The sequence below is a fragment of the Tiliqua scincoides genome, chromosome 2 (assembly GCF_035046505.1).
Source record: "Tiliqua scincoides isolate rTilSci1 chromosome 2, rTilSci1.hap2, whole genome shotgun sequence".
Taxonomy (NCBI): domain Eukaryota; kingdom Metazoa; phylum Chordata; class Lepidosauria; order Squamata; family Scincidae; genus Tiliqua; species Tiliqua scincoides.
In genome coordinates this window covers 10458053-10472220 of record NC_089822.1, presented here as the reverse complement: position 1 = coordinate 10472220, position 14168 = coordinate 10458053, and the positions used below count along the sequence as shown (strand labels likewise).

The window sequence follows — 14168 nt, the reverse complement described above, 5'->3', positions numbered from 1 at the left end:
CGTTGACCAAATGGTGTGAAGTAGCTGGAGTAAGACTGTAATCCTAGCAGTAAGCCCCATTGAACACAGAGGGTCTTGCTTCTGAGAAAACAAGCGTAGGATTGCACTGTAAGTAAACTTGTCTCATTATTTAAGCATGGCTACAAAAAATCCAGAAATTGTTTAAATTACTGCTGTACAGGCATGCCCTGGTATCTGCGAGGGGTTCTGTTATAGGACTCCCCATGGTTACTTGAAACTGGATACCGGGGATGCCCCCCTACCCTCCAGAGGCAAGGGAAGCTTTGCTCCTTTTGCCTCTGGAGGATCTTCTGAGCCCTCCAGAGGCCACATATGTTCGCTTCTGAGGACCTCAGAATGGCCATTTGGATCGAAAAACATCACTTCCAGTTTCTTGTAAAAAATCGGAAGTGATGCTTTTATACCTCTAAAAGACATTATTTGTTTGATTTTCTCTGTAAACCGCTTTGTGAACTTTGTGAACTTTTTTATACCTTTAAAAGACATTATTTGTTTGATTTTCTCTGTAGACCACTTTGTGAACTTTGTGAACTTTATAACTTTGTGGGTATATAAATACTGATGATGATGATGATGATGAGGGCTGGGGGTAACAACTGAGGGGATATGGGCACATGATGATATTGTAATTCCTCTTAAAGCCAGAAGAGAAAAAAGAAATTTCTATGGTTAAAGAAAATGTTTTAATTATTCCTCACATCAGGAAAAAAAAAATGAAACTTTTAGGGCCCATGAAAATCTATTAAATTTTGCCTAAAAGAGGAAAAAAATGTTGAAGTATTTAAAGTTATATCAAAAATAACGTCATATTGATGATCTTATGGTGGGAGGGGCTATGAAGGCAGATGAGCCGGGGGCCCACAGAAGTCATCATGCGGCCCTGCCTGAGAACCTAGTTCTGACTCTTCACAATAGGGTACAGGGGTTGGCCGCAGTCAGATCACGTACCCCCCAATGTCAGAGTAACCCAGCTGTCACTGACACAGTGATCCTGTAAGGGATGAATATGCCTTTGTGTGTATCCAGGGATCCATAGGGATATTAGCTCTGCACACATGCGCAAGCCTGCACACACCTTGGTGTGTGCATGATGGGTAGCTTGCCAGTATTCAAGATAAAAGATGAGGATGAGTGTAACGGTGAGGGGGATGATGAGGAAATGGCTTTTCGGAAAACACAGTTTTTAACCTTTTTTGTCTCACGGCTCACTGACAAGCTACTAAAATTGTCAAGGCACACCATGGGTTTCTGACAATTGAGAAGGCACACCATGCTACTGGTGGGTAACTCACATTCCCGAATATTGTTGTTGGCAACCTTCAGTCTCGAAAGACTATGGTATCGCGCTCTGAATGGTGGTTCTGGAACAGCGTCTAGTGTGGCTGAAAAGGCCAATTCGGGAGTGACAATCCCTTCCACACCGGGAGCAAGTGCAGTCTGTCCCTGGCCTGTCTCCCTGGCTATGAGCCTTCCTTCTTTGCCTCTTAGCCTCAGACTGTTGGCCAAGTGTCTCTTCAAACTGGGAAAGGCCATGCTGCACAGCCTGCCTCCAAGCGGGCCGCTCAGAGGCCAGGGTTTCCCACTTGTTGAGGTCCACTCCTAAGGCCTTCAGATCCCTCTTGCAGATGTCCTTGTATCACAGCTGTGGTCTACCTGTAGGGCGCTTTCCTTGCACGAGTTCTCCATAGAGGAGATCCTTTGGGATCCGGCCATCATCCATTCTCACAACATGACCGAGCCAACACAGGCGTCTCTGCGAATAGCTCTCCAATAAATGACCCTCCCCCAAAAGCCCGTGGCACACCTGCAGACCATTCATAGCAAACCAGTGTGCCACGGCACAGTGGTTGAAAATTGCTGAGTTACAAGGACAGGACCCTACCCCAAGGAGCTTAAAATCTGAAGTTTGATCCCAGGAAAACAACAGCAGCTACTTCTAAGTGCTTCAGTCTGGTAATCCTTGTGGTGCCAGAAGGTTATTTTGTAAGCACAGGTGTGGTCTGGTGGAAGGATGCCTGAAGAATGCTAAGCTTTTTGGAAGGGAGACTGAAAGTTGATAAACCTGTCATGAGGCAACAGAGCCAGGAGGAGTTTACAGCTTGGCCAACCTGAAACCGATCCTTGCTGGAAGCTCAGAAGGCATGCCCCAATACCAGATGCAATGACCACACCATGAATGATTCCATCTGCAAGACAAGGGTTCTGCCAGCTGCCCATAGAACAAGTATTATAAAGACTCATTTGTACTCTACTATAGAGCTTTGTAAGGCACCTTGGGCATTCAATTTGGCTAGAGAATTACAGTATTACAGTCTTCTTGACACAGCAATTAGAGGAGCTGTGAGCAGCTTGTTCAACTTACAGCAACCTGAATACATTTAATAGGGATAAATCCACCTTGCTGAAATAACTAACCCAAGTAAATTCAAACTGTCAAAGGAATTTCAGCTCTGTATATACTGCCTACCTAGTGTGAAAGGGTTTTTTTTAACAGGGGGTGCCAATGAAGTAACTCGGCTGAACAGAACTTTTGCCACTGTAAGAGTCACATTTTCCTAATTTACTTGAAGTCAGTTTAGCAGTTCAACATATCACCACCAACATACCATATAAAGAAAACCCTCAGATTGGGTAAGGTGCGCATTTGTTCTGGATGATGACCACAATGTGACTTTTTCAGCATCTGGACTTCCAAAAGGATTTTGCATTGTAACTTCTTATACAAATTCAATTCCTGGCGTCTCCAGATAGGACTGGGAAGGACCCATCTGAAGCCCTGGAGAGCCACTGCCTGTCAGAGTAGATCAGGGGTGCCCAAACCCCGGCCCTGGGGCCACTTGCAGCCCTCGAGGCCTCTCAATGCGGCCCTCAGGGAGCCCCCAGTCTCCAATGAGCCTCTGGCCCTCCAGAGATTTGTTGGAGCCCACACTGGCCCGATCCATCTGCTCTCAGTGTGAGGGTGACTGTTTGACCTCTCGCATGAGCTGTGGGATGAAGGCTCCCTCCACTGCTTGCTGTTTCACGTCTGTGACACAGTAGTGGCAGCAAAGAAAAGGCCAGCCTTGCTTTGTGCAAGGCCTTTTATAGTCCTTGAGCTATTGCAAGACCTTCATTCATTCAAATAAGTTCATCTTTAATGTATTCATTTATGTAAACTTATGTAAATTTATTCAAATTTTAAATGTAAATGAATTCTTTTTTGCCCCCAACACAGCGTCAGAGAGATGATGTGGCCCTCCTGCCAAAAACTTTGGACACCCCTGGAGTAGATAATAGCTACATGGATCAATGGTCTGACTTGGGATATGTGTTAACATAATAAGAACATAAGAACAGCCCCACTGGATCAGGTCAAAGGCCAGTCTAGTCCAGCTTCCTGTAACTCACAATGGCCCACAGTGTTGAATGCTGTGTTGAAGGCAGTGTGGAATGCTGTTTTCCCAGTATGGCTAATATGGTGGCATTGTCAAAGCTCCTCCAAGTCATAATTAAATCCATCTTTATAATGAAAACACCATCAAAACCATGTAAGTATCATGTATTATGAGAAGTAAATGAGAGGGAAAACATACGGACACAACATAAAATTCCATGCCTGCCAAACAATCAGGATGGAAGAATTCTGGATTCAGCACGCAGGCAAATAGACTCGGAACAGAGCTCCATTTATACAAGTTCATAGGATGATAGGATTACATCAAACAACTCTCAAAGCCTGCAAATCTTTTAGCAATTAAAGGATGATTCTGGACGTAGCCTTTCTCTTCTAAGCCAATGACACAACTGCCCACTCCTGATCTCGTCTGATCTCGGAAGCTAAGCAGGGTCAGGCCTGGTTAGTACTTGGATGGGAGACCGCCAGGGAATACCGGGTGCTGTAGGCTTATACCATACTCTTTCGAAACTGAAGGTTGCCAACCACCATTTTTTTTCATTTTTTAAAAAAACTGATTTGGGATTGTAATTGGATTGGGATTTTCCCATGAACTATACCTATTTAGGCAGGATATTTATATCAAAAACTTTAAACCAGCAAATTTCAGGAGATATCAGGAAACAATGACATGGACTACACTGGCAAGATGAAATCCAGATAGCTGTAGTCAAAGCTTTATTTGGTTACTGCAAGATGATAGAGGTGGGCCATCAGAGGTGGGCAGATTAGGCAGTGGCCTCCCTGAGGGCCCATCCCTGAAGTCCCGTGCCTACTGCAGTACCAAGGAGGACACCCCTCTGTCTACTGCTCAGTTTCTGGGCAGTAGAGGGACGTTTTCCTTGGTGCTGCCATTAGGGTCTGCTGCAGCTGCTACTTTCCCGCCCCTTACTACACAATAACCATTCCCATCATGGAGGGGCAGGCAATCCAAAATTTTAATAGTAGCCCCACCAAAGAAAGCAGGACTACTGCACCTTCAGCTGCCCCTGTCATCACTCAGTAATTACAATCTGAGATCTGCCTAAATTATAGAACGCCTATGATGAGGGAATCAGACCCCCTGGAAGCAATCAAAATCTGTGAGGTACTAATTACCTATCTCTCCATTACAGGGTACAAGCCATGATGTGTATGCGCAACCTCCTGATTTTAGAAATGGGCTATGTCAGAATGCCAGATGCAAGGGAGGGCACCAGGATGAGGTCTCTTGTTATCTGGTGTGCTTCCTGGGGTATTTGGTGGGCCGCTGTGAGATACAGGAAGCTGGACTAGATGGGCCTATGGCCTGATCCAGTGGGGCTGTTCTTATGTTCTCTCACTTTCCTTAATCCCTAAACCTGAAAGTGGGACTGATAGAAAGAATCCAAAGCCATCTTCTTGGTTTGATAGAGACTGTGTGAAGCTTAAAAACCAGGTACGGAAGGTTTATCACCAGTACCGACTTTCTGGGGAAGTTACGATCCCAGATATATATTGTGCCATTTTTGCCGCTCAGTAAGTGCTTATCAGGTGAAGGGGAGTGAGAACTGCAGCCAAAGCTGCTGTGGCTGGTCTTCTTTTGGTGAGGGTCCATATTAACATTCAAGATGCCCCGTTCCAATAATGCATCAAGGGCAAGGCATCCAGGTGTCAACATGTAGCCCTACCAAAGAGGAAGGAACTCTAGAGCTTCAGCTCCCTTTTCCTATCCCATTGCTGGGTTAGTGCTTCCTAAGTGATGGGGGGGGGGGGGGTTCTGTGTTAAAATCACAGATACTCCACTGAAAGAGAAAGGACCACTGCAGCTGCTGCTTCTCTCCCCCCTGCTTAACAGGAATGCTTAACAAAACAAAGTGGACAGGTCCCAACCTGTTCAGAAGAAGTTGTCTTTTACTGAGTCAGACCACTGGTCTATCTACCTTGCATACACTGACTGGTAGTAGCTTCTGGGATTTCAGATGGGGGTCCTTCTCAGTCCTCTCTGGAGAAGCTGCCAACAGAACCTCCTGCAGAGTGCATACTCTACTATTGAGCTGCAGCCCCTCCCCTGTAATGCTTCTGCCCTGTGGATCTGCAGTGAACAAAATGATGCATCTCATGGGAGTGTTGTTTATTTAAAACATTTATATCCCCCTTTTCCTGCCCTTGTGGGAACTCAAGGCAACTTACAAGAAAGCGAAGAAGAGCCAATGAATTCAAAATTCAAAGCAACAGCAGCCACCAAAAAACAACGGAGCCAAAGAGGACATGCTAATCAAAAGCTTGATGAAACAGGAAAGTGTGGAAGGCCAGCAGAGATGGAGCAGTTCTAAGCTCCAGGGATGGAGCACTCCAAAGGCCAAGCATCACCACAAAGAAGGCCCTTTTGCAGGTCACTGCCAAATGGATGTCAAGAAGTGACAACACTCAGAGGAGGACCTCCTGAGACAACCTCACAGGATGGACAGATTCATGCAAGGAGAGATGGTCCTTCAAGTACTCAGGTCCCAAACAATTACTCAGGTCCAAACTATTTAGGATTTATATTAACTATATATATCTGGCCAGAACTGGGCATGAGAGAACCAGATCTGGCAACCAGAGTTATCCACCAAACAGCTATACAACATGGGGAAGGGGGTATAGTTTGCAGTGGTGAAGCTTCGGGCAGGAGAGCAAGCTTAACCCTTTCTCCACCCTTTGCTTTCTCATGTAATCTCCACCCTCCCAGCCTCTTTATTCCCACTTGCATGAAAAAGGGAGCTGTGGTATGAATATGCTTCCTGACACTTCTGTGTTGCAAATTACATCCTCCCAAATGGGCTTAGTTGTGACTCAGTGTCCCCAGGCCCAATTCTGCAGCTGAACATCAAGTTTGGGCCTCTGTCTTGCTAAAAAAGAAAAAGTAGCCCAGTTATAACTGAACTAGGCCACTAGGGATGTGTGTTTCACAGCTCCCTAAAGGAACCAGTTCTAAGCTGAGCTGCAGCAGTCAGAGTCACTGGATTCAATAGGAGTGCTTCAGAGTAAACTTCCTTAAGATTGTACTGCACCTCTTTTTGCACAAGAGTGGTACTTTGGAGGATATTTGTTATCACTCAAAATTTAGGCTGATCTCTTAATGGGAGCTGCTCCTATTTAGTAACATGCTATTCATGTGGGCTGGCTTGCCATGCAGCTTGGATACTTTTCTTTCCAGCACCATAGTCATTTTTTCCTTTTAAAAGTCTGTGGTGGCATGGAAAAAATTACCCAATGCTATTGGGCACTGTTTTTAAATTTTGGCTCCTTGACTGCATTGGAATCTAGTTCACAATGTGGATAAAGCAAAGTACACTAGATCAATTGCAACAAGTATTCAATTTCCCCAAAGACAAAGGCACTAAATAGTGAATTGGATCAAATGCCAGTACTTTAGTTTCCCATGCTCTGTCATCTCTCACTGATTTTAATCCGAGTCATTCTTGCACCAGTTTAAGTGCTTTTACCTCTTGCCCAACCCAGAGTGGCCAAAAAAAAAAAAAAACACTCTGAAAAACAAATACCCAACAGCAAACAATATTTGATCGTACATATGCAAACAAAGAAAATGTGCCTCTCCAGAGACGTGGGCATTTTCCCAGGACAAAATGGGCAAATATCAACATTTCACTGAGCAAATTGGCCCAGGAAGGCTTGGTTGGTTTCTACCAAGAGGGAATGCTTTGCAGAGGCTGAAGGTGTGACTGGTAATAAGCAATGCAAGGAAAATCATATAAAATCTACTTACATTTTTGGTGTGAAATCCCTCTGGATCCTCCCAGCGGAAGAATAACTAGCCCATTTCTTTATGGCACTGTTGCTTCTGCTCTTTGCTGGAGTCTATGGAAATAGGAAGAGACAGGTATGAAAAAAATAATGCAGCCACTAAAGATCTGGGAATTCATCTGCCTTAGCGAGAGGTTGATAAGGCTTTCGGAAGGTTAAGGGATGCTTGAGGTAACAGGCAGGTAAATAAATACCTTCAGGAGGCAAAGGATGCTCCTTGTGCTATTGCTGCTACCCCTTGTCTTGTGTAACAGCAAGAGCTGCTCTGTCTCTGTATCACTGACATACTCCCAGACAGCATTTCAAAAAGGTGTCTGTGAGGTCCTAGTGCCAGGGATAGTGATTTCATCTTATTGCAGTCACATTCCTGTCCCTTTCCCAGAATGTTTCCAGTGCCACTGGGGGTAGAAAGGGGTAGAGTGCTTACATTGTAGCAAGGGCTCAGTGACTTAACTTTTCAGAAGTTTAGATGTGGCAAAAGTTAAGCCAGTTTGTTTCTTTAAAAACAAAACAAAAAGGCAGGCGCTTGCTCTAGTGCTGAAGAACAGGGGTGCTCAAACTTTCAACTTTAGGGATGCTGGACCTTTAACAAGTGTATAGAAGAGAGAATTGCAGCAGGTGCAACTTGTCATCCCACAGATGACAAGCTGCACCTGCTGAAATTCTCTCTTCTATACACTTGTTAAAGGTCCAGCATCCCTAAAGTTGAAAGTTTGAGCACCCCTGCTGAAGAAGATGAGAGCTTGCTCTCAAAAGAAACGTGTTTAGAGAATTAAGTGCTTGAAATTATGGGTGTTACAATGGAGGAAGCAGAGAGATGCTAGGGATGATTCCCAAATTTTCCTCATTCAAATTGCTCCCAAGATTTTAGAGTTCCAAATTACCTGGTCCTGTTTCTTTTCTGAAATAGATCAGGAATTCTGTACTTTTATGATTTTTTTACTTCTGAATTTTGTAAAGAAATACTGAGCATGCAAGGATTGGGCAGCGTTCACTTCCTTCATGCTTTCTCCTTCCACTGCAAGCAAATCAGAGTTATATAGGTTGCACATGCCTGATCTCGTCTGATCTCGGAAGCTAAGCAGGGTCAGGCCTGGTTAGTACTTGGATGGGAGACTGCCTGGGAATACCGGGTGCTGTAGGCTTATACCATAGTCTTTCGAGACTGAAGATTGCCAACCACGTTCTGAGAACCTATATATCAGAGTTTGTTATGGTGTTTTATCAGTGCACCAGTATACCTGTGCATGTGTGCATTGATAAAACACCTTAAAAAGCAAGCTTGATATGATGGTACACACTTTTGGCATGGTGCTTTACCAATGGATGGGAACATGTATCTGTAAGAATCAAGCATCCTGACATAAACATACATATGATCAAACCCTGATTGCTTTGTGCTGTGCATTTTTTTTCTTTTTCAGTATTTTATCAATACACATGTAAATAACAACATAGAGGGCTAAAAAGAGAGTTGTAAATTAACTAAGGGTGCAATCCTAACCCCTTATGTCAGTGCTTTCCAGCACTGACATAAGGGCAATGCAGCTCTGAGGTAAGGGAACAAATGTTCCCTTCCTTTAAGGAGGCCTCCGTGAGTGACACCCAACTGCAGGGGGCAGCACATGTCGCATTGGCACCGCTATGCCAGTGCTGGAAAGTACTGACATAAGGGGTTAGGATTATGCCCTAAAGGAACTGAAAGTTGCAGCAAATCCTGCCCCTTCCAGTTCCAGAACTGATTGCTGAAATTCTCCTAGTTCAACTGAAATGCTTGAGGAGTGCGAAGGCCAGCTTAAAGTCCAGAACCAGAACTGGACACATGCTGATTGGACAGTACTGATGATGATGTCTTGGAGGAGATTGTGGGGAGCAAAAGGTGGATTCTGCGTTTCGTCTGAATAAATGGCATGTGGTATTCAATGTCAGTGAACTTTCAAGCAAAACTGGATTTTTATCATAAGCAAATGTTCTTGAAACAGTACATAAGAACATAAGAACATAAGAACAGCCCCACTGGATTAGGCCATAGGCCCATCTAGTCCAGCTTCCTGTATCTCACAGCGGCCCACCAAATGCCCCAGGGAGCACACCAGATAACAAGAGACCTGCAGCCTGGTGCCCTTCCTTGCATTGGCATTCTGACATAGCCCATTTCTAAAATCAGGAGGTTGCACATACGCATCATGGCTTGTAACCCATAATGGATTTTTCTCCAAAAACTTGTCCAATCCCCTTTTAAAGGCGTCCAGGCCAGACGCCATCACCACATCCTGTGGCAAGGAGTTCCACAGACCAACCACAGACCAGTTGGCCATCACAGGAAGGAATAGGTAGTCTTGCCCTGTTTTCTCTGGACAGGGTTACATGGAGAGCATGTGTGTGAATATGCAACATTGTTTCATTATCATTTCCTTTAAAACAATTTTCTAAAATTGCTCCAGGCTTGGGAGAAGAGCATGTTACTCAGTGGTGGTCCGAACCAGCCCAAGACCTTCTGCTGACTGAGGGCCCAATTCTATCCAGCTTTCCAGTAGTGGTGCAGCTACTATGTAACCTGGAGGTGAGGGAACAAATGTTCCAACACCTTGAGAAGACCTCTGTGACAGCCCTCCCCCACTGCAGGATGAAGCAGACACCCTATTGGCACTGCTGCACTGGCACTGGAAAATTGGATAGGATTGGGCTCTGAGTTGGCATACCAAATGCGGTCCTCCCTTAGCTGTTGATAAAATAACAAGGGAATGGAGTTGAAGAGTAAGTGCCAAAGGCAACTACTCTCCTCCCCACACTTCCACTCCATCTCCTATTCCTTTTTCAATCCAAGGAGCAGGAGGAGGAGTGTGGGTGAGTGTGTGGACAGAGGTGGGTGCTCCAAGCCTGTCTCAGTCAACCTGAAAGACCTGGACCAAGTCATTGTGCTGCCTGAGGCAAGGGACAAGATGACACCCTCAAACTATGTCACCAAGCCAGCAGTGGCATACCAACACTCTCAGACCACGTCACTAAGGCAGGCAAAGATGTTGCTAGCTCTTAAAAAGATCCAGGGTTTCCGGATCTTTATCCTCACAGTAACCCTCTAAGGTAGGTTGTGTTGACAATTGGTGACTAGGCCAACTACGAGTTCACTCGTAATCCAGTGAACTTCATGACAGAATGGGGATTTGAACTCAAGTCTCCCCACATCCTAGTCCATCGTCCAATGTTGACTCACATTGCCCACATCCAGTGGGGCTCAGGCTGCAATCCTATAGGAGTAAGTTCCATTGAACTTAATGGGGTTTACTTCTGATTAGACATACATGCATCAAAATGCCTTGATACTCTCTCAGGTCATTGTGTATGGAACTGAAGGAGGCATTCAGATTTATGCAAACTTTCCATCCATTTAACCAAAAGTAAAACCAGTACCGCTATTATTCAAGCAGGATGGCTGATCCATGAGACACTGTGAGACAAGCTTATTTCTCAGCATAACCGATCTCACGGGGATGTTGTGAAGATAAAAACAAGATACTCCTATTTGCAACACCCCGAGTACCAAGACATATGGTATGTAAAGACCCATTTTTACACCATATTTTAGCACCAAGATATATGTAAAAACCAATAAGGAACCATTTCTAAAAAATTCAGTCCCACTTTCTTAACATAAGCCCCAGTCTCAGAAAACCAACCAGCAGTGTGAATCTATGCGTCGTCTACTCAGAAGTAGGTTTACTATGCTCAGTGGGGCTTTCTTGTGGAAACTGTGGATAAAATCACAGCCTAAGACTGTGTTTGCCTGATTTCATCAAGGCTCAAGGTTTCCTGTGCTTTGGAAGAAAGCTGGGCCATGCTAAACTGCACGTGTTAGCCAGTGTTACATGTATGAAGCAACAATGAGGCTTAAAACACACAGAGAGTTCTAGGTATGCAGGAACACTTGTCCAGCCCACAGATAACAAGGCAGCTATTTTAAACATGTTTAGGTGGCAATGATTTATCTAAGAAAACTTTTACTGTTTATTTGTGTCTCAGGGCTTTGCCTAAACCAATGTTTCTCAAGGTTTGTCCCCCACCATATCGCTTCACATGGTCCACCTATTGAAAGTACCACTGGAAGTTACATCAGCGCCAGTTATTTTCAGGTTGGGAGGCCAGATGTGACACTACAAACACTGGTAAGAGGCTCAGAGCAGACAGGAGGGCTTTTTTGAACATACAAAAACTATGCACTGGAGCTTTGCCCATGGAGCGGAGCCTTCTTTCTACCAGTGTTTGTCAATTCATGCTTCTGGTCTCACATCTGGGCAGCGGTTGTCCAGGAGTCCTGCAAGTACCACCAGACACCACCTCAAGTATCACCAGTGGTGGAGGTAGAGAAAATAGAGTTGCCCTTGAGCTTGTCATCCTCTATCACCTTAACTTCCTCTCACAGGGTTGCTGTGAAGATAAGAAGGGGTGAGGAGTTGCTCTGTATACCACCCTCAGCTCCTTGGAGGAAGGGCAACATACAAATGTGATAAAGGTATTTTCAATAATCTTTTTTTGTTCTTTATGTACCTGATTCTATGCATGTTTATTCAGAAGTCCCACTGAGTTCAATGGGCTTACTCTCAAGTGGATACATCTGTCGCTTCATTCTTTTTTTTAAGTGTGCGATAGACCATAAGGAGGAACAAATAACAGTCTAACCCAGTGTTTCTCAATGTTTGTCCTCTGCTGTACCACTTCATATGGTCCACCTTTTCAAAGTACTACTGGAAGTAACTGGTGATGACATCGTTACCAGTAACTTCTGGGTTGGGAGGCCAGGTGCAATGCAACAAACACCAGTAAGAGGCTCAGGGTGGATGAGAGGGCTTTTTTGGAGCGCGTAAAGGATTCAGAGTTTCCTTCCGCTGTTTATTGTGTCACGTTCCAGGTCTCACCGCTGGGCAGCTGGTGTCCAGGGGCCCCACAAGTACCATCAGATACCACCTCAAGCACTACTGGTGGTACCCGTACCACTGGTTGAGAAACACTGGCCGAACCTGATTCAGCCACTTGTCCCCCTCTGCTCAGTATTGTCACTGCTGCTGTTGCAGGGACTGGGCTTGTACCCGATCAGCTGCTGCTCCTTCTCTTTGCTGGGGGGTGGTGTCCTTGGGAAAACACTACTGAACCTTCCTCCTCCAGAATTCATCCTCAGTTCAGAAAGGGAGATAATTGATTGCACCCATTTTCTTATTCTCTTCCTCAACTGGCTTCAACTTCAGTGCTTATTGTTTGCTAGCTTCTGGAAGGGGGGATTTAAAGGGGCAGCTGGCCACTGAGTCAAGTGCTCACCACCAAAATGTTGGCTGCCTGGCCAGGAGGAAAGATGCTGTAAGCAAGTCATGGGCTCTCACAACAGGCAAACAGCCTCTCATATCCTTGCTCAAGGGGTGGGGTAGCCCTGTCTCCAGGAGGTAAAGCAGACTGATGGTTGGCAACCTTCAGTCTTGAAAGACTATGGTATAAGCCTACAGCACCTGGTATTCCCAGGTGGTCTCCCATCCAAGTACTAACCAGGCCTGACCCTGCTTAGCTTCCAAGATCAGACACGATCGGGCATGTGCAGGGTAACAGTTGCTGTCTGGGCAACTACAAAGGAGTTCTCACCCTTTCCTCAGGGCTGCATTGCGGTTGCATTGGTGCTAGAAAGTGGGATAGGATTGGGCCCTTACTTATTTTAAAGCATTTATGTCTGGGGGGGGGGGGGGCTTACAACATATTATTAATGTCCACCTGGGGGGCTTACAATTTATAATTAAAAAAACAGACTCTAAAACAGAATATAAAATCTAATGATTGATTGATTGATTGATTGATGCTGATTGGAAAGCAGTGGTGTCTCTAGAGGGGTGTGGGTTGCACCAGGTGACGCGCACAAGAGGGGTGACACCACTAGTAGCCAAAATTTTTAAAATCTTGGTATTTTCAAATAATATCATCATGTTGTACATAAATTGATGTGCAGTAAAACAAACTGCACGGAAATATCTCTATTCTATCAAAAGTTATAGCCAAAATACCAGCAGGTGGCAGGCAATGAAGCATCACCGCACCCACCGCCCAGGACATTGCGCCACCCACTGCATGGGAGGAGGTTCATCATTGGGGTGATGCACTGGCCTCCTGCATGGGGTGACCCAAGCCCTAGGGACGCCACTGCTGGAAACAGCCCCATAACTTCATTCATAACCTCATTTTCAAGCTGCAGGTTGGACCGTCTCCTCCTTGGTTGATTTTTTGAGGAGGGCTTATGAAGCTTCTGGAGCATTTGGTGAGCCACTGTGAGATACAGGAAGCTGGACTCAATGGCCTATAAACTTAGAGAAATTCACCATTGCATCAATTGTGAAGAATATACCTCAAAATTGACTCTCCTTTCCAGTAGATCCAGCCAGCAGATTGTTCCTCTCTCTCTCTCTCTCTCTCTCTCTCTCTCTCTCTCTCTCATTCTTGTAACCTCCAAAGTGATTCAAAAAACCAACTGCCTGTTTCCAACCCATTTGGAATGGAATTCCAGGCCACCCCTGAGGCCAACTGAAGCAGTTGCCTCATGCAGCAGATTGATAAGGGCTGCCCATCTCTACTCACCTATTTGTCCTCCATCTCCTTGGATTGGAAAAGGAAGAAGGGGACAGAGAGGAAGAGGAAATGTGGAGGGGAGAAGAGTGCTGAGCTAGAAAAGGCACCTGAGGAAGGACACTGAGACATACAAAATTATGCAGGGGATGGATACAGTGGATTGAGAGATGCTCTTTTCCCTCTCACACAACACAAGAACCAGAGGACATCCACTAAAATTGAATGAAGAGAGAGTTAGGACAAACAAAAGAAAATATTTCTTTACCCAGCATGTAATTAGTTTGTGGAACTCCATGCCACACAATGTGGTGACGGTGATGGAGAGAGTGGATATAGCGAGGCTCTTTTC

The 14168-nt window shown here is 45.1% G+C and overlaps 2 pseudogenes; one reads left to right on the top strand and one right to left on the bottom strand.

Moving 5' to 3' along the window:
• Positions 1 to 3791: 3791 nt before the first annotated feature.
• On the top strand, positions 3792 to 3905 carry LOC136642655 (5S ribosomal RNA; annotated as a pseudogene).
• Positions 3906 to 12705: 8800 nt separating this feature from the next.
• On the bottom strand, positions 12706 to 12822 carry LOC136642499 (5S ribosomal RNA; annotated as a pseudogene).
• Between the last annotated feature and the right edge of the window lie 1346 nt (positions 12823 to 14168).